We start from the raw sequence: 23505 nt of genomic DNA, 5'->3' as shown, positions 1-23505 counted from the left end.
ATTTTCATTTTTTCTACCTTTCAGTGTCATTGTGTTCTAGGTGGGTCTCCTGTAAGAAGCATTCATGTGGATTATTATTTTGCCTGTTTATTTTTAATGTAATCAGAGAGGCTCTGTGATTTAGTAGGTAGTTAGTTGTATTACTTTTTTATGATTATTTACATAACGTATTTTATGATCTTTTCATTTTTTCTGAAAATGAAGTTATACTAATGTATAGGTGTAATTCTAAACACTACTTAGACTATATTACATATTCGATCTTAAAACATATTTTTCAAAGATAAATTGCTGGGACTTAATTAAACTAAAGAGCTTTTGCATGGCAAAAGGAACTGTCAGCAGAGTAAAAAGAGAACCCACAGAATGAGAGAAAGTTTTTACAATCTATACGTCTGACAAAGGACTAATATCCAGAATCTACAATGAACTCAAACAAATCAACAAGAAAAAAACAAACAATCCCATCAAAAAGTGGGCTAAGGACACGAATAGACAATTCTTAAAAGAAGATATACAAATGGCCAACAAACATAGGAAATAATGCTCAATATCACCAATAAACAGGGAAATGCAAATCAAAATCACAGTGTGATATCACCTTACTCCTGCTAGAATAGCCATAATCAACAAATAAAAAATAGTAGATGTTGGCATGGATGCAGTGAACAGGGAACACTTCTACACTGCTGGTGGGAATGTAAACTAGTACAACCACTATGGAAAACGGTGTGGAGACTCCTTAAAGAACTAAAAGTAGAACTACCATTTTATCCAGCAATCTCACTACTGGGTATCTACCCAGAGGAAAAGAAGTCATTATATGAAAAAGATATTTGCACATGCATGTTTATAGCAGCACAATTTGCAATTGCAAAAATGTGGAACCAACCCAAATGCCCATCAATCAATGAGTGTAGAAAGAAACTGTGATATATATACACACACACACACACACACACACACAATGGAATACTACTCAGCCATAAAAAGGAATGAATTAATAGCATTTGCAGCAATCTAGATGAGATTGGAGACTATTATTCTAAGTGAAGTAATTCAGGAATGAAAAACCAAACATCGTATGTTCTCACTCATAAGTGGGAATTAAGCTATGAGGATGCAAAGGCATAAGAATGACACAATGGACTTTGAGGACTCAGGGGGAAAGGGTGGGAAGGGGGTGAGGGATAAAATACTACAAATAGGGTGCAGTGCACACTGCTCAGGTGATGGGTGCACCAAAATCTCACAAATCACCACTAAATAACTTACTCATGTAACCGAACACTACCTGTTCCCCAATAACCTATGGAAATATATATATGTGTCTGTGTGTGTGTGTGTGTATATATATATATATATGAATAAGAAATACCAAACACAGGCCCTCATAAGATAAAAGGAAATTAAACTGAAGAAAGAATGGCAACAAAAGGACTATTAAACAAAAAAGTTGGTAAATATGTTCGGGCATGGTGGTGTGCGCCTATAGTCCCAGCTACTTTGGAAGCTGAGGCAGAAGGACTACTTTAGCCCAGAAGTTCAAGGGCTTGCATATATATATATATATCTTATATTTTTATTTCCTTTTCTCTCCTTTCTTTGAATTGATCAAATTTTTATGTTTTTAGTACTGATTTAGAAGTTTTACATTCTTTTGCAGTCTATTTTTTTTTAGTGATTACCTGTACACTTTTGACACACATACTTGACTTACACAGTGTAAAGTGAATCCTTCTGAACAAGAAAAAGACCTTAGTACATTTTGACTGTAAGCAATCATATTTTTCACACTGACATTTCAGCTCTACCTTATTTTTAAACTCTTCAAATGAAATATTAGAAGTTTTTACATTCAATGTTTATTTTTATTTACACTTTTTTTTTCAAGTGAGGTCTCACTCAGTTGCCCAGGCTGGAGAGCTGGAGTGCAGTAACTCAATCATAGCTCACTGCAGCCTTGAACTTCTGGGCTAAAGTAGTCCTTCTGCCTCAGCTTCCAAAGTAGCTGGGACTATAGGCGCACACCACCATGCCCGAACATATTTACCACCTTTTTTGTTTAATAGTCCTTATGTTGCCATTCTTTCTTCAATTTAATTTCCTTTTATCTTATGAGGGCCTGTGTTTGGTATTTCTTATTCTTTGTTGATTTCAACATTTATTTTTTACTTTGCTTTCATTCTTGAATGACAGCTTAGCTTGATAAAGGATTCTAGGTTGAAATTATACTTGAAGACATGATTTCATTTTCCTCTGGCCTCTGTTGTTGCTTTTGAGAAGTCTGCTGTAAGTCCAATTATTCCATCTTTTATTTTCCACTGATCTTAAGATACTCTCTTTTTGATGCTACACAGTTTTGCTTTGACGTATTTAAGTGCAGATTTATTTCTGTTTTTCCCTTTCTGGCCTCTTTGCACACCCTCTTCGATGTGAGGATTTGTGTCAATTCCAGACATCACCTCTTTGAATTTTCTTTATTTTCTCTGTAAACCTTTCTAGAAATCCTATTAAATAGATGTATCTTGGACCTTTCACTTGAAGGAAACGAAAATATTTCACCCCCCAAATATACTTCTTTTACATATTTCAAGATGGCTGTGCAGAAGACCTGGAAATATAAGAATAGCTGAAAAGCTGTCTTTTGTAGGGAGATTTGCTTCTGTAAAGAAAATCTGCATTGACAAAGCCAGGCTTTCTCTGAGGCTCTCCCTTGTCCAATTTAGGAAAAATTAACTGAGAGTTTGACACCATTAAGAGCCTAAAGAAACACTTACTACCTATTCTCTCTGAGGGCTGCCACCTGTGAGGTTTCCTCTACATAACGAGACCACCTTTACTAGCCAGGCTTCGTCTCTATTCCTCCCATAACCTGGTCTTGCCATCATAACCTGATTTACCATCAAAACCTGTTTTGGGCCATTCTCTGAGCCCCTGTTATTTCTGTAACTTCAAGATGGTATAAAAGCATCAAGCATCTTGCTTTTCAGATCTCTGTATGTCTCCTGTACATGCTAATACACTTGTATGCCTTTCTCCTATTAACCTGCCTTTTGGCAGTGTTAAAGCTCTTTTAGAATTTGTCTAGCAGGCAAATAAATAAATAAAATAAAATAAATAATATGCCTTTTTCTAGTTGATTTTTCAGCAAAACTTCTAAATGGAAGTTTTCTCTTGGCTCCTATGCACACCATCTTTCATCTTGCTTACTTTCCACCTTTTATGTTTTTTACATTAAAAAAAAGTCTCTCCATGCTACATTAAAAGTAATGTGCTAGGATTTTTCTTCTAGTTAGCTAATTTTCTCTTCATCAGAGTCCAATCTGTTATTTAACCAATCCATTAATTTTTCAGATTTTATCTTTTATTTGCAGATTTCCATTTGGTTCTTTTAAAAATTGTGTGTGTTCTTTTGTCATAATGTCTTATTCTTTCATTATGAATTTTATTCCTTCTTTAATCTCTTTAGTCATTTTAATATTTCTTTTATACTAGCTTCCAGATAATATAAAATTATTTGCAACTGGACATGGTGGCATGTACCTGTACTCTCAGCTACTTGGGAGCTGAGGTGGGACGATCTCTTGGGCTCAGGAAGTCAAGGCCGAAGTGGGCTATGGTCGCACCACTGTACTTCCAGCCTGGGTGACAGAGTGAGACTCCATCTCTAAAAATATAATAAAAATAAAATAAATAAAATAATTTGGAAATGATATCTGCTTTTCTATGGCAGAGACCTTTGGGTTCTGAGAGAGCTTTGGATCCTCACTCATGTTGGATCTTTACCTCATATACTATATAATTTTAAAAAAATTATAACCTGATCTTCAGCAAATTTTTTTCCTCTGTGGTAATCCCTGTGGTAATTCCCGTGGAATATCCTTCTAGAGATGTTTTGGATTTTCTTCTTCAAGGAGCCCTCGGCAACCAGCCCAGGAGCAACATCTATGTCAGTCTCAAACTGGGGAAATCCCATATCACAAGGGAAGTGCAAATTCAGCTTCCAAGTCTAGGATTGGCATGGCCATGGGGCTTCATTTTCTCGTGGGAAACTTTACTTTCCCACCCTGCTCTTAGGGCTGAGGCAAGCCTCTTTGCTGTTTCCCTGGTGGGTAGGTGGACTTTGTCCAGTTCCTTTATACTGAGGTTGTAGCGCTGTAGGACTCTAGCTTGATGTAGAGGTCTCAGCCGCCACTGTCCTCTTTGCATGGCCCACTCTTGTATCTTGTCCTAGTGTAGATGGGAGGGCCTATTTCCCAGCATCATCTGGGCCCCTCTGCTTTTCCCATCCCAAGGCCACTGCTGCATCCATTTGGACATCCTCTGCCTTTCTGGAACCTGGTCATTTCCGTATTCTTGGAATTCTTCATTATTTCTCATGAGCTTAGCTGGGCATTCAAAAACGAATTCTTTTTTATCCTGTTTTACTCAGCATTTCTAGATATTTGTAGCTGAAGTCATTCTACTTTAGCTTGGCTGGACATGTTGACAGAACTCATTTTTTTTCTATGGAAAAATGCAACATATTGTACATACTATAGGTTTTTTATTTAACAGCTACATAAGTTGGTATAGAGAGTTGAGATGTGTTTACACAATGCTCAACTGTGTAATTAAGTAACTTACACAAAAAATATCTGCTTAATAGAATGTTTGGTACAAAAGACCTAAAGCCTTTTTTTAATTAGTCTTTTTCCTTTTAAGCTTTTAAAAACTTATTTGAAAAATACTCTGTATTCTGTGGACATATTTAAATTATCTCACTAGCATGTGACTATAGACTTCATGGAGAAAAATTCCTAGTGGTTAGATAACACTCATATTGCTATATATGGAGGGATAAGTAAATTGTCGAGTATGTAAAAAGTATCACATGGAAACACCGACTAACCAACAGGTATGTATTTTAAAATTCCCTCCACAAACAGATTCTAGAAGTTGCTACTGACCTTTTCAGAACAAAAAGGGTCAGGGAAAGGCTGGATAAGGAGAAAGACAAAATTCTCAACTGTATCACACTGGTATAGTGAGTCAGGACTAATCACAGGCAGAACACCCTCAGGTTAGGGGTTAGAATGGCTATTCCTCATCTTCTGGCTACTCGGTATTCATTCCACCTTCTTACTCTCTTTCTTTTTCTTTTCTTTTTTAGACAGGGTCTTGCTCTGTTGCCCAGGGCTCAAGTGATCCTTTTGTCTCAGCCTCCCGAGTAGCTAAGACTATGGGCTTGTGTCACCACGCTCAGCTATTTTTTTTTTTTTTTTTAATTCTAGAGACAGGATCTTGTTACGTTGCCCAGGCTGGTCTGGAATTCCTGGCCTCAAGGTATACTTTCACCTTGGCCTCCCAAATTGCTGGGATTACTGGCATGAACCACTATGCCCAACCCATTCTACCCTCTTTGATAAAAGCACCAATTTCCTTTGAGGAAACCATTCTCCACAAACCTGTGTAGCTTCCGTGGGACTGTAATTGAAGGGGTGTGATTGTCTCTGGATAATTCCAGATTGGTCCTTTTATCCTGGGAATTTGAAGCTTGAGCTGAGTGAAAAAGATCAGAAAAATGATCAAAGAGGCACTTTCTATCAGTTCTATCTGGATTCCAAGAGCTGCCCTCTTTTTCTGGGTTGGGGGAGGCACAGATTTTTTTGAGCTCTATTTCCAGCTTTATCTTTTATTTAGTGGTCTAGAGGCCACTCCTTAATTTGGACTTTATGTTTTACACACACACTATCTTTCTCTGATAATATTCATACAAGAATTTCTGTTTTAACTTAAGCCAGCCAGAATCAGTCTCTGTTCTTGGTCACCAAGCAGCCCTTGGGGTGCTTTTCTTTACACACAAAATATATTTCTGATGAAAATAGCTTTTGATAAATTGTCATTTTAAAACTCACTATTTAAGTGAAACCAATGGTGAAATAAGTGTAAAACAGTCACCTTTGTATGTCCATTTTGGAAATCAGTTATTTTCACATTTTAAGTTGTCTTCAAGTGAGTTTTACTTGAATTGTGCTTTTATTTATTTATTTGTTTGTTTGTTTGTTTATTTATTTATTTATCGAGATGGAGCCTCACTCTGTCACCCAGGTTGGAGTGCAGGGGTGCAATCTCAGCTTACTGCAAGCTCCGCTTCCTGGGTTCGAGCAATTCTCATGCCTCAGCCTCTCGAGTAGCTGGGATTACAAACAAGTACCATCATGCCCCATAAATTTTTGTATCTTTAGTAGAGATAGGGTTTCACCAAGTTGGCCAGGCTGGCCTCAGGTGATCAGCTTGCTTTGGCCTCCCAAAGTGCTGGGATTACAGGTGTGAGCCTGGCCTGATTGTGCTTTTAATGAATATAGTTGATTATGCTGTGGCTGTGACATAACTTGACTTGGGGCCTCTCTAACCCTGCATAGTCAATTATGGTATGCATATGAGGCTCCACTGTGTGTACAAAGCAAAGATATTATCTTATTATTAAGCTTGTATGGACAAGACTTAATAGGAGTTGTGTGCAGGCGGGTCAAGCACCTCTTGTGGCCACACATTTGCTGAGTGGAGACAGCAGATTTGGCTTAAGTTCCCTTTTTTGAACTTTCATAATTAAGAAAGGACTCTCAGTGTTTTATCATTTTGAAATTGCAATGTGTAATAGGAACTAATGAATCACTTTGCCATTATGAAAACTGAAGTAAAATTAGAATGTTGTTTTGCAAAAGCACATTGGCAGTTGTTCTGCTCAGAGTTGTGTAAGTTGCTCTATGTGTGGCAGTTCCATGAGCCTTCAAATATATCTACACCCTGACTTCTGGCCTCTGTGGTTTGGATCAGCATGTTCTTCCTGTTGAAGTGCCCCCTCCACTGAGACTTTGCCTGCTCAAGTTCTACTCATCTCCTAAGGCCAAACCAAACATTACCTTCCCCTGAAACCTTGCTGAATTTCACCCAGCAGAATTAGTCATTCCATCATTTTATCCTTTCTTCATCCCATTGAAGATCCTATCGCCTCATCTAATAGATTGTGAGCATGTTGGAGAAGTGGGAGAGGGCACTGGCTCAATGCTTTATGCAGACTCAACACCTGTAGTCAAATTAGCTTATCTCCTTAGGTACTGAACACCCTGCTCCCTCACTGAACAGAAAACCCCTTTAATACATTTCTCAGATGATCTAATACATGCAGCATTGTCAAGAGACCACAGTTATTTGCAGGAGGACTTCAATAATGCACATGGGGGAAACCAACATATCCTCATTGCCTTGTTTATTTGTTTCAATTTAAATGCTATCAAATGCTTCACACTTTGAACATTCTGAATTGGGGAAATTCAGCAATGCTTTTTAGGGATAAATCCCTTTTACTGAGGAAAAAGAACTTCACTTTACCAATCAGATAGGAGAGAGATGTTTCATTAGTTTTCTTTTTTCCTGACTTAAAACCACATCTGTACCAATTTGGAGTTAGCCATGCTCCTGCTCATCTCTGGGTAAATAGGAGTTTGAACAGTGGCCTTCATGAGTCCCTGTGGCTCACATGATCCAGTGTAGAGGCCACTCCTTAATTTGGACAGTAAGTTTTATGCACACACTATCTTTCTCTGGCCACCACTCTTTGTATTTCTGTCTGCTCAGAATGTTCTACCTTTAGTTCTTTGCCTAGCCAAATTCTGCTCATCCTTTGAGACCCTACTGCTACTCCACCACTAACTTTAAAAAAATACTTTGAGTGCCTTTTAGTAGCCAGGGAGACAAGGCAGATAAGAACCTGCATTGAAGAGTTTACATCCCAGTAAGGGAGACAGATAAGTAAAAATAAGTAAGATAATCACCAACTGTGGCAGATTTTCTGAAATAAACGCACAGTGTAGTATGACAGCATGCCTGGGAGCAGTATTTTTTCAGGAAGGTTGTATTGAAAGGCCTCTCAGAGGAGGTGATATTGGAGGTTAGCCCCCAAAGGGAAGGTTTTTTGATCCTTCTAACTGTGTTCAGCACCCCTTCTTGGTGCTTTTATTATCTCTCTTGTTTCTTAACACATCACATTGTTAGCCACATCTATGTATTGCAGTGGTGCCTGGTAAATGTCTAACAAAAAGCCCAAATTTATAGTGTTTGCCAATTTCTGTGGTGTAAATACTCTCACTCTCACCATGGCTGATTTCAAGCTACTAACTTGATGTCAATGAAGTGGAATTGAGAAGAGATGCAGAGAATTGGCTCTTGGGAGCCAATGAGACCCAGCTTGAGCCAGCTTCAGCATGTCACTGTGCCTGTCTCTCCTACCAGGCTGTTTACTCTCTTTGAGGTAGTAGTAAATATTTAATGAATCAATGAATTTACCCATGTATAGGTACCTACTCAATCTAAGTCCATTGTTTTTAGTGTTATTATTATTAACCATAGACTCCAAAGATGACACATGAATGGGAGTAAGAGTTATGTAACTATTGTATGTGCTTTTTTGAAATTCAATGATAAAAATATTTATGAAGCCGTCAGCATTCTTTACAATATTGGTTCTTCTCATCAAAGGTTTGAACAAATTAGGAAAGGAAAGAAGAAGGATTTATCTTTATAAGTATACCACATACATCAGTATCAAGGCAAATAATATGTAGGAAAATAAAAATAAATTTAGAAAGGTTATACATTCTACTCAGACAAAGGAAATCAAAAGCTGTATTTCAGACCTTGTAATGAGCAAAAAAATTTGGCTGTAACCTAACCATCATTGTTTCTCAACAAAATGTGGGGGGACATGATTTTATTTTCTGGGCATACCTTAATATGCTTTATGTAGAACCTAAAACACATCCTTATACATAAAACACATGAAAACATAAGCTAGTGAGTTTTTATGATTCTTTATCTTAGTGGTTATTTCCATAGACTTTGACACAGAAAAATGGTAGAGGAAACACTTTTAAAAATATATATCTAAGAAAGATTCAAAATGTTTAAAACCAGAATGATTTATAAATGATTCCCCAGACTGATCTAAACACATCAGAATGTTCTCTGGGTATTTGACATGGTTGGAGCAACCCCTTACCTCCATTTCTAGTATAGATGGCTTTCATCATGCACTCCTCGTTAGCTGAAATTTTATACTTAAAAAGCATAGGAGATTAAAGAGCTTCAACCTTTTTGTTATTCTTCCCATTGAGAGTTGAATTCAATGGTTACACATGAATAAAAACTGGAGCAGAGACATTTTTCCTTTCCTTCCTTCCTTCCTTCCTTCCTTCCTTCCCTCCCTCCCTCCCTCTCTGCCTTCCTTCCCTCCCTCCCTCTCTACCTTCCTTCCCTCCCTCCGTCCCCTCTCCCCGTCCCCTCTCCCCGTCCCCACCTTTCTTTCTTTCTTTTTTTTTTTTCTTCATTCTTGTGGTAGAATGAATAAATGGCCCTGAGGATGTTTATGTCCTAATGCCTGGAACCTGCAAATATGTTACCTTCCAAAGTAAAAAAGATTTTGTAGATGTGATTAAACTAAAGGTCTTGAGATGTGGAGATTATCTTGCATTATCAGGTGGACTAATATAATCATAGGATTCTCATAAGAGCAGGCAAGAGGGTCAGAAGATAGGGAGAAGATGTAAGAACAGAGGCAGAAGTCAGAGAGGAGAAAAGATACTACACTGCTGGTTTTGAAGTTGGAGGAAGGGGCCAGGGGAATTGTGCAGCACCTTGTAAACTTAACAAGGTGAAGAAATAGGTTCTTCCCTGGAGTCTCCAAGAAGAAGAAATGCAACCTTATATATAGATTTTGGAATTCTGACCTCTAAGACTGTATATAATAAATGCGTGTTGTTTTAAGGCACTAATGTTGTGGAAATATGTTAAAGCAGCAATAGGAACAATCTCATCAAAAAGTGGGCTAAGGACATGAATAGACAATTCTCAAAATGTCCAAAAAACATGAAAAAAAATGCTCAACATCACTAATGATCAGGGAAAAGCAAATTAAAACCACAATGAGATAGCACCTTACTCCTGCAAGAATGACCCTAATAAAGAAATCAAAAAACAGTAGACGTTGGCATGGATGCAGCTATCAGGGAACATTTCTACACTGCTGTGGGGAATGCGAACTAGTGCAGCCGCTATGGAAAACAGTGTGGAGATCTTTTAAAGAACTAAAAGTAGAACTCCCATTTGATCCAGCAATCCCACTACTGGGTGTCTACCCAGAGGAAAAGAAGTCATGATTTGAAAAAGATACTTGCACACACATGTTTATAGCAGCACAATTCACAATTGCAAAATGGTTACTAACCCAGATGCCCATCAGTCAACAAGTGGAGAAAGAAACTATGGCATATATATACAATGGAATACTACACAGCCATAACAAGGAATGAATTAACAGTATTTGCAATGACCTGGATGAGATTGGAGACTATTATTCTAAGTAAAGTAACGCAGGAATGGAAAACCAAACATTGTATGTTCTCACTGATATGTGGAGCTAAGCTATGAGGACACAAAGGCATAAGAATGATACGATGGACTTTGGGAACTTGGGGGGAAGAGTGGGAGAGGGGCAAGGGATAAAAGACAACATATATGGTGCAGTATATACTGCTCGGGTGATGGGTGCACCAGGATCTCACAAATGACCACTAAAGAACTTACTCATGTAACCAAATACCACCTGTACCCTAATAACTTATGGAAAAAAAATAAAGCAGCAATAAGAAAAGAATGCGCTTTCTTCCTTTCTTTTTTTTTTTTTTTTCTATTTTTTTAAGAGGTAGTAGAGCAGGGTTGTCCAATCTTTAGGCTTTTCTGGGCTACACCAGAAGAAGAAGAATTGTCTTGGGCCACACATAAAATAAACTAACACTAATGATAGCTAATAAGCTAAAATTTAAAAATCACACACACAAAAATCTCATGTTTTAAGAAAGTGCTAATTTTAGCAAATTTTGGAAAGCTTTTCCAAGTATAAGAGAAAGGAAGAGGTGTTAATAATTCTACTACTCTTCTAGGCTCCATTACAGGTAATATTTGACGTATTTCTATCTAGATTATTCTATTTTTAAAGAAATGGCTGAGGTAATATTGTGGATATAGTTTCACATCCTGGTTTTTTTTTTTTTTTCACATAAGTAAGTGTATATCACAAGAATTTTCCAAAAACACCATAATGTGGCAATGACTAATGTTGGGTATTCAGCAGTTTTAAATTCTTTTTTTTGTTTGTTTTTGTTTTTTGGAGACAGAGTTTTGCTCTTGTTGCCCAGGCTGGAGTGCAATGGCGCAATCTCGGCTCATCGCAACCTCTGCATCCTGGGTTCAAGCGATTCTCCTGCCTCAGCCTCCCCTAGTAGCTTGGATTACAGGCACGCACCACCACGTCTGGCTAGTTTTGTATTTTTAGTAGAGATGGGGTTTCTTCATGTTGGTCAGGTTGGTCTCGATCTCCCAACCTCAGGTGATCCACCCGCCTTGGCCTCCCAAAGTGCTGGGATTACAGGCCTGCGTCATCGCGCCCTGCCAGTTTTAAATTCTTATCATAAATAATAATGAAATGCATATTTTTGCATAATTCTTTGTGTATACTGTGGTAAAATATACGACATAAAATTTAGCATTGTAACCATTTGAAACTGTTCAATTCCATGGCATTAAGTATATTCACAATGTTATGCAACTATCACCACTATCTAGTTCCGGAACTGTGCATAAATCTGCCTGAATTTCACACCATTTCTGCATAATAAATTCATAGAGAGTACAGTATTGCATTAAAAGAAAACATAAATATTTTAAAGTACATCCAGAAAGGTGGTACTCATTTGCTTTTCTGCATATAAGAATATTGGTTATAACATTCTAGTTAGTCCTTATGTACACTATCATTCAAAATACCTTTGCTAATTTATGAGTAAAAAATAAGATCTTATCTTTTATTTTGTTTGCATTTGATTATTATGAGGCTGAATATTTTCTAGTATGTTAATTAACTATTTTATTTTACCATGTGAAATGTCCGTATGCCATGAGAAGGGTCATGAGAAGGTGAAATCACAACTCTGCTCTCTGTCTCACCTTCCTGATTCAACTAGAGGACTCTATTCTTATCTGCTTTTTATCTTAGTTTCTGTGAAGGATTTTATTGGAAGAAAGGATCCCTTGGCTGATGTTTGAAAATGACAAATCTGGACTCATGGTTTTCAAATATTTGTGTGTATAAGTAATACCTGAGAAATGTGTTAAAAATACAGATTTCCTAAGACCTATCTCAGAAGTCTCAGAAGCCAGGGGATTTGCATGTTCATCTGGTGCTAGGTTATCTCTTGCAGACTGTCCAAAACCCACATTTTGAGAAATGCTGGCTTATCTTGTTTCCCACAGACTAGGACTCACAAGATGATTCTAAATCTAAGATGATCTTGAGTGGGTTTTAATAAAACCAATGTGGTGTTAACTAAAATGGAATCACATAAGATGAGAGATTTTCTTTTGCCTTCTTTTTCAGTCCTTCTGAATAGATTAAGAGAAGTCTCAATTGGATGTGAGTGCATCTTTAACGTAGCACATATTAACCACCCTTTTAAAAAAAATGGAAACAGGCCTTAGGCTCAGAGCTTTTAGCAGGTAATAGTATCCGCTTAAATTTTAATGGCACTATTTTTTATTCAGTTTATTTGTATGGTTACCTTTTAATTATGAAAAGTTATATTACAATTTTAATTATAGTAGTGATATTAAGATATTATATTAGGAAATAACAGTAGAAGTATTATGGGTAAAAATAGTGAAGGTTGTAATCAAATGAATCATATCTATGAATTACTGGTTTGGAACATGAGCTGCTGTACAGAAAGAGCAGATCTAAATCCAGAGCTGGCTTGGGGGTGGTTTGGAAGATCCTTTGAAAGGGGACAGAAGTGGAGGTGGCTAAGGAGCTTTGGAAACAGCATTGGACGCTATGTTCTCGGTGAAGGGACAAAGAGGGACACTTCTTCATAATTTTTACGTTGTGGCTCATACTGCCAGCCGCTTTAACAGGGGTGATGCACTTTGCTGTTTGCTTCTGCAGATGATTCAGGTTAAAACAGAAGAACTTAAGTCTACCTTCAGTGACACATACGTGATTCTTTGCAGGACTGAAGAGTACTAGGCCTTGCCAGCTGGCAGCCCAGGATTTAGCAGAAGGTTAAAGATGCTGCCGTGAAAAGTTACAGATACTTTCCCTTAGCCTCTTCTCTAATGCCATGGAAGAAAAAAAAATCACTGACTCACTATGCCATGTAAGGCATAAGGAAGACTCTAATAAAAGTACCCTTTTAAAGCATGGTAAAAACTGAATTATTATTGACTAAGAAAGTTTCAGGCAAAAATAAAATCCAAATATTATGGATTTGAAAAAGCTGATTCTATTATTTTTTAATTTTTATTTTAAAACATTTTTATTTTACTTTAAGTTCTGGGATACATGTGTAGAACATGCAGGTTTGTTACATAGGTACACATGTGCCATGGTCATTCGCTGCACCTATCAACCCGTCATCTAGGTTTTAAGCCCTGCATGCATTAGATATTTGCCCTGATGCTCTCCCTCCCCCGACTCCCTGACAGGCCCCATTGTGTGATGTTCCTCTCCATGTTTCCATGTGTTCTCATTGTTCAACTCCCACTTATGAGTGAGAACATGCAGTGTTTGCTTTTCTGTTCCTGTGTTAGTTTGCTAAGAATGATAGCTTCCGGCTTCATCCATGTCCCTGCAAAGGACATGAACTCATTCTTTTTTATGGCTGCATAGTATTCCATGGTCTGTATGTGCCACATTTTCTTTATCCAGTCTATCATTGATGGGCATTTTTAGGTTGGTTCCAAGTCTTTGCTATTGTGTGTGTGTGTGTGTGTGTGTCTGTGTGTGTATATGATATATATATATCATATATATATATATATCATATATATCATATATATATGATATATATATATATATGATATATATATATGATATATATATATATATGATATATATATATATGATATATATATATATATGATATATATATATATGATATATATATATATATATATGATATATATATATATATATATTTGAGATGGAGTATCACTCTTGTTGCCCAGGCTGGAGTGCAATGGTGTGATCTGCAACCTCTGCCTCCCAGGTTCAAGCAATTCTCCTGCCTCAGCCTCCCAAGTAGCTGGGATTAGAGGCATGTGCCACCATGCGTGGCTAATTTTGTATTTTTAGTAGAGACAGGGTTTCACCATGTTGGTCAGGCTGGTCTCGAACTCCTGACCTCAGGTGATCCACCCACCTTGTCCTCTCAAAGTATTGGGATTACAGATGTGAGCCACGGTGCCCAGCCAAAGAAGCTGATTCTAAACCAACAACCATGGTGTTTTCCAATAGACTGTTTAGCATTCATATAAGAAGCATTATTTATAATGCTAACAATTTTCTTTTCACAATAATCATTTATCTAACTGGCTGTAAGATAGGGTAAACTATAGTTTACCCTATTATCTGATTTACTGAACAGATCTTGGTTTTTAAAATGTTAAATCATGTTTTTGGAATAAAAATGGTAAATGAAGAATGCTTGTCACCACATGTTAGTAATGGAAGTATTCTATTATTTTTAATTTTATGTATGTACAGACAAGAGCTATATGGGAAAGTAGCTATTACAGACCCATTATAGTTTCATCATTTATAACCAGGGTTGGTAGTAAAGCAACAGAAATACATCTTCAATGCAGACTTGCTCCCAGCATCTCTTTCCTTTCATCCTTGACCATATTGCGTCCTGGACAGGAAGAAGACATCCTCAGCCCACCACCCCTTCCCCTCCAATGCGGACTGAGTGTTGGGTCAACTGATAAGCAGTGCAGACTCTTCATTTTGCTTTGTTGGTGCCTTGGAGCCATGTGAGGGCACAGCCTCGAATTCCAGAGACCTTGCCTTCAGAATTTGAGGTGGGCAAAGATGTGAAAGAAGACCTTTAGCTACTCAGTGTTATCAAAAGCAATCACCAAAGAAGTTTTTGCATCTGGCATTGTGTTGGGACGTCCATTAGCAGTACCGTACGGTCTTTTTACTGGGCAAGTATTTACACCTTGTTAACAGCAGTGTACACCCGGTGGAAAACTCCTATTCATGGCATGGCAGAATTGTAAACATTTCCTCCTTCACCAAATTTGTGGATGGAATAAAATGTAGCCTTAAACTTTATTGGCTTCTCCGGTCTTCCACCTGCGGGGCCCAAAAACTTTCAGAAGTAGGAATCCTGTGGCATCTGCTAATGGTGATTGGAAGAAAGAGTAGAGGTGACAGTATCTATGGGTGCAGTACCAGAACTATTACAAAATGCTTCCAGCTGCGATTTCAGAGGAATGCCCCCTGAACCCCTGTACGTGGTTCTCCTATTTCAGTCACACTTCTAGCTATGCCTCTGCTTAGACAAGATGAAGTTGATGGATCCGTTAGAAAGTTTCCACTGAACTTGTCTGGTCCAATTTCTCTTTCCTCAAGGGCATGGACACAGCTTTGGTTCTCCTTCCTGCACTTACTTGTCTGCTGCTCCCATTCTTCCCATTAGGGCATAGAAGATTACCTAGCAGGTGAAGGCACCCTACACTGTTTGGTTTTTAATAGGAGAAACCCTCCAGTCAGAGATAAATCTTACTTGGAGTCTAGGTAGCTATAAGTCTGAAGTGTCAGTACGACATTTCAGCACTTTCAGTAGGAGCTCCCAAGGGCCAAATAAATCACAGAACCAGCCTTTGAGATATTGACTTTGGCTTGAAATAGAATGTGAGGTGATGATTCTGCTCTATTATACCAGAGGCCGAGTTTTTTCTGAAGTAGCCATAGCCAGGTGCGGGTGGCCTTCTGGATGAGTAAGGTTTCAGAGAACTATGTTGGAAGTCATTAAGAGAAAGAGCCTATTCCCCAGCTGCTTCCTGCTCAGAAGCAAGGGCCCTGGTGGTTGGTACAAGATAAAGCTAAGCATGAAGGCTCTTCTCTTGATAATCTAGATCGACCCAAAACAACTGAGTCTATAAAGAACCCAGATTATGTCATGTGCCAATCTGTCACACACCGGAATGTATATCTCATGATTCAATAATTTCTGTTGTGTATACAATTGTGATGTGCATGTCAGTTCCCATCTTTCTTAGGTAATGTGCGATAGTTCAGTCTTCATTGTCCTTGGAGAATAAGATGCATCATGTAAGGTGGCAGTCTGCTAAGATTGCTACTTTAAGGAAGAGGTGCTGTTGCAAAAGAAACGTTGAAGTTAAAAACAACTAATGATCAATTGATTGGGCTTGGACACAGACCCTAGCACTTGAGTACCTTACACTTTTTAACTTGCACTCCAGCTTTGATCAGCTTTTCCTGTGATTGTATAGCCAGGAAATCATAATTCTCTTGGCTTCGCTCTTGGTTGACATTTGGGAAATGGCTGCCCTTTAGAACTTGGCTCTGATCTCTTCAGTATTTGCCTGATGTCTTGAGACTCCATTCTTCTGAGCTCCTGGTGTCTTAGATTCTCCCTGAAGTTAAGAACACTGTCAATCCTCCAAACCTGCCTCTTATACTATGACAACTCATAATGTACTAAATTCAAATGAAAATCTTAGGCAAGTCCCTTTCGGGTCTCCTACTCTTCATATGAAAGTGCATTTTTGGCCGGGCGCGGTGGCTCACGCCTGTAATCCCAGCACTTTTGGAGGCCGAGGCGGGTGGATCACGAGGTCAGGAGATCGAGACCATCCTGGCTAACACAGTGAAACCCCGTCTCTACTAAAAATACAAAAAATTAGCCGGGCGAGGTAGCGGGCGCCTGTAGTCCCAGCTACTCGGGAGGCTGAGGTAGGAGAATGGCTTGAACCCCGGGGGGCGGAGCCTGCAGTGAGCCGAGATCGCGCCACTGCACTCCAGCCTGGGCGACAAGGGAGACTCCGTCTGAAAAAAAAAAAAAAAAAAAAAAAGAAAGTGCATTTTTATCAGTATAACAAATATAATTTTCAAAAGTCACATAAATTCTACCAGTTTGAAAGTAAAAGGGGTATAAATACTTTGCATCATGTTTCTAGGGTTTCTTAGGAATTTTATATGAAAAGCACTTCTTACTTCCTGGCCAGCCAAGAACTCCAACTGATTTCAGCTGCTGCTATTTGGTGTGTGAAAAAAAAAAACAATTTTCCAAAGAATTTTGTTATCGGTAATGCTATGCAACCTGGCATAACACACTTGACAATATCAAAAGAGATGCTATCATATAAATGTAACAGGGAGCAGAATGCAGTTCTGTTTCATGATTTGGCCAGAAAAAAACAAATTACCTTGAGTGACCCAAGGCAACCTGACTTCATTAGACCCCCGGCCCTTGTACACATTACAATTCTGCCCCAGTAAGGAGATTACAAAAGAAAGGTTTTCATGGCTCTCAGAAAGGAGATCCTCTCCTTTTCAATTACATCTGATTTATGAACTGTTAAAACTATTTCCCAAAGTCTGCCTTCACAGCCTCTCACTTGTCTGATAAACACTGCACAAAAATTCTGCTGGTTTGCAAAATACGACTCTTACGTGTCTGAAGTCCCCTTTCGGATCCTGGGAGGAAGGAACATTGAAGTCTCCAAAGAGCTGCTGGTGACAAATGTCTACTGCATTTCCTGATGGCAGAGAACAAAAGTGAGACGTGAAAGAGAAAACATACACGCAGTGGAATCCTCTCTCCTTCAGCTCCTTTGGAGCCAAGTGCTGAGCTATCTGATTTTTATACCCCTACCCCCTCAGCCCTTTTCCCTCTCACACTATGGTCTGTTCTCCACAAATATCTCCTTTTTGGTCTCAAACCAGATGGAATTATAGAAAACAAACTGTAAGTTCCCAGGCCCACAACTTTCTCACAGCCTGGAAGGGAGTGAATGACAGGACGTGGATTACCCTCTCCTCCCCAGCCACCTCCACCTTCTTTTCAAAAGCGAATTCTTTAAAAAATATAGAGAGAGTATAACTCAGCCGTCATTTGGCAATGGGTGAGCATGGTTATCTTTCAAAATAATAATGACGCCAAACTTTATAGAAAAAGGAAACCGTTCTCTTTGTTCCAAAAACCCTACAATGTAGATGAATATCTCTCAAGGCATAAATACAAGGACATTTTTAGAACTGGCCCACTTGCTAGTCTAGACTTATAGGAAGGCATCATAAAACTGTTATTTTTCAATGGGTCAAATTCTCTTCCAATGCAACTCTATCTGCCCCAGAACTGAAAAGAATCCCAGTTTTAGAAAGAATTTGGCAGCCCTAGGCCAGTTCTTTTCTTATTCATCTGCTATAGATCTTGATCTACATCATATTAACAAGAGTTTTGAAGGTTTTCTGTGTGCTTTATTTTTTAACAAGGGAAGCGTCTTCTCCCTGAGCTCCTCAAGATGATTTCTCACACTCTACTGAGTGTGAGGTGGTCTGAGTGTTTGGCTGGAAGGCAGGTTTGCTCCTCCTGGACCTAATGTCTTGGTCTTATGAGAGAATTTTGTGGGCCCCTTTGCCTCCTGCTCAAGGCACCAGTGAATATCATTTGCAGAATTAGGGTGTTGGCTCAAAAGAGACATAGTGTATTATCCCATAGAAAGTATGAGAGCATCTGGGAATTATGAGGGCGTTTATGAGTAACATCTCTGGTAGACACATGAGATCAGCCTTCTTCCCGCTCACCACCACCGAAGATCTGGGGGCGGATGGGCAGAGGTGAGGTGGTGTGGCATGGCAGCTGGAACACAAGTGGAAATAGTAAACTTGGCCATACTAAAACCCTATTTGCCATCTATGTGTCAGGCCATTCCAGCATTTGGTGTCCAAGGACACCTAGTCCTGGTGTCGCTTGCCTTCCTATTTTTAAGGGGGAAAGGCTTCATATATTTATTTAAGCAAAATGAAAAAGAAACTTGAATATCAAGTAATTGTTGAGAAAGCAACACAGTGATAAAATATTAAAATATACAAATAAAGACTATATGGCATCAATTTTGCTAGAATGACCCATGAACTTTAAATATCAAGGAGCAACATCTTGGACATTGGGCATTAGTTTTACTATGATACCTTTCAATTCAGAAGAGGACAAATTTTTACGTAGTTCCCTGCATCAGTGATAGGAGTGTTGAGTTTTCATGTTTTTTGAAAAAAGTAGAAGTTAAATTACTTCTTTTCACTGTCCAAGGTGGTGCATTTTATGGAAGAAGAAGAAGGCCCTGTGCTGGGAGCCTTACATTTTGCTATGGCCTCTATCAGTAGCTGAGAGTGGTGATATGGAACTCCCCTGCCTGTCTGGGCCTCAGTCATTCTTTCTGCAAGGAAAGACTAATGGGGTTGACATTTACTGCCTTCACTGAGGTCTCTTAAAGTGTAATGACACTCTGGGCATGGAGTGGATTTTAGTAAGAGTGATGTGACTCACCTGCCCTCTGAATTCATGTGCAAGGTGTGAGCAGAAGCAGGAGCAATGGAGTGTGTGAGTGTGTGTGTGTTTAGAGCTAAAAGTAGTGACCAAGGACAGTTGAGCTGCTACAGGTTTCATTTTTTTTTTATCTTCAGTAGAAACCTCCTATTGCCAAATCTTTGAGGAGGTAGCTAAGGCTTTTTCTAAGACGCAGACAAATGTTCCTCTTAGCTATCATGATAGATTTTTGACCAGGAAAGCCACTCTCAGAGACGTGATGATTTGCCTGGGGTAATGTGTCTCCATTAGGAGATAAGTAGTGGTATTGATGCTGAAGTGATCTGGTGGAGGAATGGCCTGAGACAGAGATTGCAAACTACATAACAACCCAACATAACGACTCTGATCAACCCACAGGGGCTGTTGATGAGCATTCTGCAGGTAAACACAGACTAGCTCCAGAGAGAAGTGTCATGATCAACTTGTAATGCCTGTCTCAGGTGTGACAGGGCAAGTGGTGCCCTTGTGCCATGTTGTTGTCAATGGCACCATGGAACATACCAGAGAAAACACAATCAGATGGATCTGGCTTCTAATTAGATCCACCTTGGCAAAGTTGTGTGACTTTGAGCAAGTGACATAACCTCTCTAAGTTCAATGTCCTTCTCAAGAAATGGGGATACCTTCCTTGTGGAATTATTGTGAGGCTGAAGCAAGATAACGCATGCTTGCTCTTATTCTTGTAATTGTGGCTAGTAAAAGGTAACTAGTGTCAAGTGAGAAAGCTTTGGATTAGAGATGTGGTTCAGGCTTGCACATTCATTTTTCATGAATGTGAGAAGACTTATTGGAGACACCAAGTCATGGAGGGCTTCAATTCAGACTCAACATAATAGAAGGCTTGATGATCATTTTCCCCAAACAGGGTCAAAGTCGTGTAAATAGGAGGCATACACATTCTTCAGATGGTGTTAATGATATAATCTTCATTAGGAAATGACTCCCTATGGTTATGAACTGTGCATAATTGTAGGTTTGGTGAGAGAAATCCAACCCCATCCTGGAGCATTGCCCGCATTAATCTCTTTCATCTACAGAACCAGAGCTCACTTTTTTTTTTTTTTTTTTTTTTTGAGACAATGTCTCACTCTGTCACCCAGGCTGGAGTGCAGTGGCACAATCTTGGCTCACTGCAACCTCCACCTCTTGGGTTCAAGTGATTCTCCTACCTCAGCCTTCCGAGTAGCTGAGATTACAGACACCCATCACCACGCTAATTTTTTGGTATTTTTAGTAGAGATGGGGTTTAATCATGTTGGCCAGGCTGGTCTTGAACTCCTGACCTCAGGTGATCTGCCCACCTCAGCTTCCCAAAGTGCTGGGATTGCAGGTGTGAGCCACTGCTCCCGTACCCACTCTTCTTTTGAGTCTAAATCCCATTCTTCTCTATGAGCAGATATGAAAGCTACTGGCTTTCAGCCTGAGCCTCCAGAATTTGAATATACAGGAAAGGAACCAGCAACTGGGCATCCAGGGGAAGGGGGATAGAATCAGAAATACTAAATGAGGCAGAGCTCTAAAGGCAAAGAAGATGTGGAAAGAGTGAAAGGGGAGAGTTAGGATGTTGGGAGAGGACCATGTGGTCACTCTCGGAGGGCTGTCTTCTTGGGATATAGAGTGTTCCAGTTGCATCTCCCTATTCCTTGATGGCCTTGGAACAGTTTCCTGAAGGCTGGAAACCTCACAGGGTTCACTGCATCATCTGTTCAGGGAAGGTGGGGAAGTGCCAGTCAGAAATGGTGGTGGGGAAACCAGTTCCCTGTCCATCCAAAGGACTTTGAAAAGCACCATCATTGTGAACCACCAGGCAGCCTGGAGCCTCAATTTCTGTTTACCTACCCAGCTGCAGAGAGAGTACAAAACAGTAAGGCTGGTCCTCTATGAGGTCAGATATAAAACATTACATGGGATAGAGAAAAAGGACTTGTTTAGTTAGGTTTCTTTAACATTATTATCATCATTATTTCCAGACTAAGGTGACCTCTCTACTGGCCAAAGGGACACACTGAATTGTGGATCATCTCCCTGGAGTTCCCTTGATATACAAATGATGCTCAATGGGGACATCTGAATGTATGCTTGAGGACATCAGAATTTCCCATTATCCATTTTATTGTTACACCCATAAAGATTCTCCCCTTAGGACTGAGGGAGGGCAGGTGCTTTCTTGGTTTCCAGAAAAGGATAAAGGCTTCTCATGGACCTTATAACCAGTAATAACAGAGTTATCTATATACTCAGGAAAATGACTAGGTGATGTCAAAGTGTATGTTAACTACATAACTCCCCATGTTTGTTATTCTCAGCCTGTTTCTCTGTAGTTCTCAGTAAAATCCTGGAAAGGAATTTACAGAGGATTGGTGAGGGGTATGGATGGGACAGAAGAAAGTGGAGGAACCTGGAGACCTGGCCCAAATTAAGGCTATCTAGGATGAAGTAAAAATCATGACAGAAGGCTTATAAGATGGAAGGATGGCAAGGTCCCTGTGTCCCATGGAAAGAGAGCAAGGGGTGCCATCTTGGGCCAGAGAAGTTGTCTAAGCTGAGGACCCACAGTAATCACCCAAAAGTTTGACACCCCCCTCTCATATCAGCAAAGGACACCCTTTGTAAAAAGTTCTCAGCACAGACTCACCCCAGCAATCATACACAAGGAGTAGCCAGTCTTCTAAGTTTCCACTTTCTATTCCTGTCCTAACTGACCAATCTCTTTTGTAGCTGTTGTTTGAAAGGATTTTCAGTTGCACAACTTTCTGCACATGCTGTAATTTGAACATAAACAGTGAAAATGTTTGGAATGCTTCCCTTTCAAATGTTTGTGGTTGACAAATATCTTTTCGACTAACATTTTCCCACTTAAAATGTAGTAAACTATTTAGTTTCACATTAATCCAAAGTAAGAAGTGGCTTCTCCTCCTCTTGGTTTTCCTTTCCTCCTCCTCCATCTCCTCCTCCTCCATCTCCTCCTCCTCCTCCTCCTCTTCTTTTTCCTCCTCCTTTTCTTTCTCTGCCTCTCTCCTTTGATCTATGAGATGGTTGGTTGGCTTATCATGGCAGTGTGACATTAATTTTTTTTTCTCTTTGCAAATCCATTTTGAGCAAATCCTATGATAGGGATGGAGAGATCACATTTAGAAAAGCTTCTTAAAACCTTAAAGCTTTCATTTAGTAAATATGACAAGCACTGTAATTTATAGATGGGATTATAACATTCTAACCTCTATTTGGGCTCTGCTTTCCCAACTCTCAGGGGTAACGAGATGATGAATAAGTTAATATTTGTTCAAGGATTTGAAGCAAAGCAATGTCTTAAATGCTTATGTATTTTGACCTCAAATTGGACTCCTACAGAATTCCCTGTAAGTAAGAAAAAGGAAGGAGGCAGTGGCAGAAACGACACAGAGCAACTATTTGTGCTTCTCTCAAACCTCCAGAACTCAGTAGAGGAGTAGGGGAAGTGCTTATATTTGACAATCCTTGTTCCAGAGTGATTCTTGCTGGACTTAAGTGAAGGGGCAGCATTGATAGATCTCTCCTCAGTGACTTCTAGTACTTTCTGAGTGAAAAATTACTTCTAGTACTTTCTTTACCCCAACACCCAGAGCCTTCCTAATATCCAGTGGCTGTGACCCTTCACCAGCACTGTTCAGCATGGTGTGCTTCCTCCCAGGTTTAGACCCTAGTGCCAAAAATTTCTGTCTTTTGTCTTTGGAGCCCAGACAGATGACTGAGCAGCTACTCTGCAAATGCAGTTTGACCCAGGGGATTAATCGCTGCTAATATCTCAGGAAAGCTTTTTCAACAGTCATTACAGTAAGGAGAACAAATGCAGATACCAGAACAATAAAAACAGTAATAATAGTGTCAATCATCAAGTCCTGACCGTGGGTAAAGATCTGTGTAAAGTCCAGATGTTATCTAATCAATCCTCACAGCAGTCCTATGAGTGGGAATTATTATTATTCTCATATTACATGTCGGGCAGACAGGCTCAGGGAGGCTCATTAAT

The 23505-nt window shown here is 39.3% G+C and overlaps 2 long non-coding RNA genes and 1 pseudogene across 2 annotated transcripts in view; 2 read left to right on the top strand and 1 right to left on the bottom strand.

The window, feature by feature from the left end:
* The window catches only part of LOC129531950 (uncharacterized), a 218669-nt gene that overhangs the window by 93983 nt on the left and 101181 nt on the right, over positions 1 to 23505 (top strand). The gene's annotated exons all lie outside the window — the stretch shown is intronic.
* On the top strand, positions 3061 to 3133 carry LOC115933848 (uncharacterized; annotated as a pseudogene).
* LOC134756676 (uncharacterized) lies at positions 14593 to 22243 on the bottom strand. The gene is made up of 3 exons (XR_010129699.1): positions 22132 to 22243; positions 17579 to 17664; positions 14593 to 16951 (listed from the first exon to the last, which is right to left on the bottom strand). It is a non-coding gene; the product is annotated as an uncharacterized lncRNA (long non-coding RNA).

The sequence above is a fragment of the Gorilla gorilla genome, chromosome 11, assembly GCF_029281585.2.
Source record: "Gorilla gorilla gorilla isolate KB3781 chromosome 11, NHGRI_mGorGor1-v2.1_pri, whole genome shotgun sequence".
Taxonomy (NCBI): Eukaryota; Metazoa; Chordata; class Mammalia; order Primates; family Hominidae; genus Gorilla; species Gorilla gorilla.
This window is presented reverse-complemented; position numbering and strand designations above follow the sequence as displayed.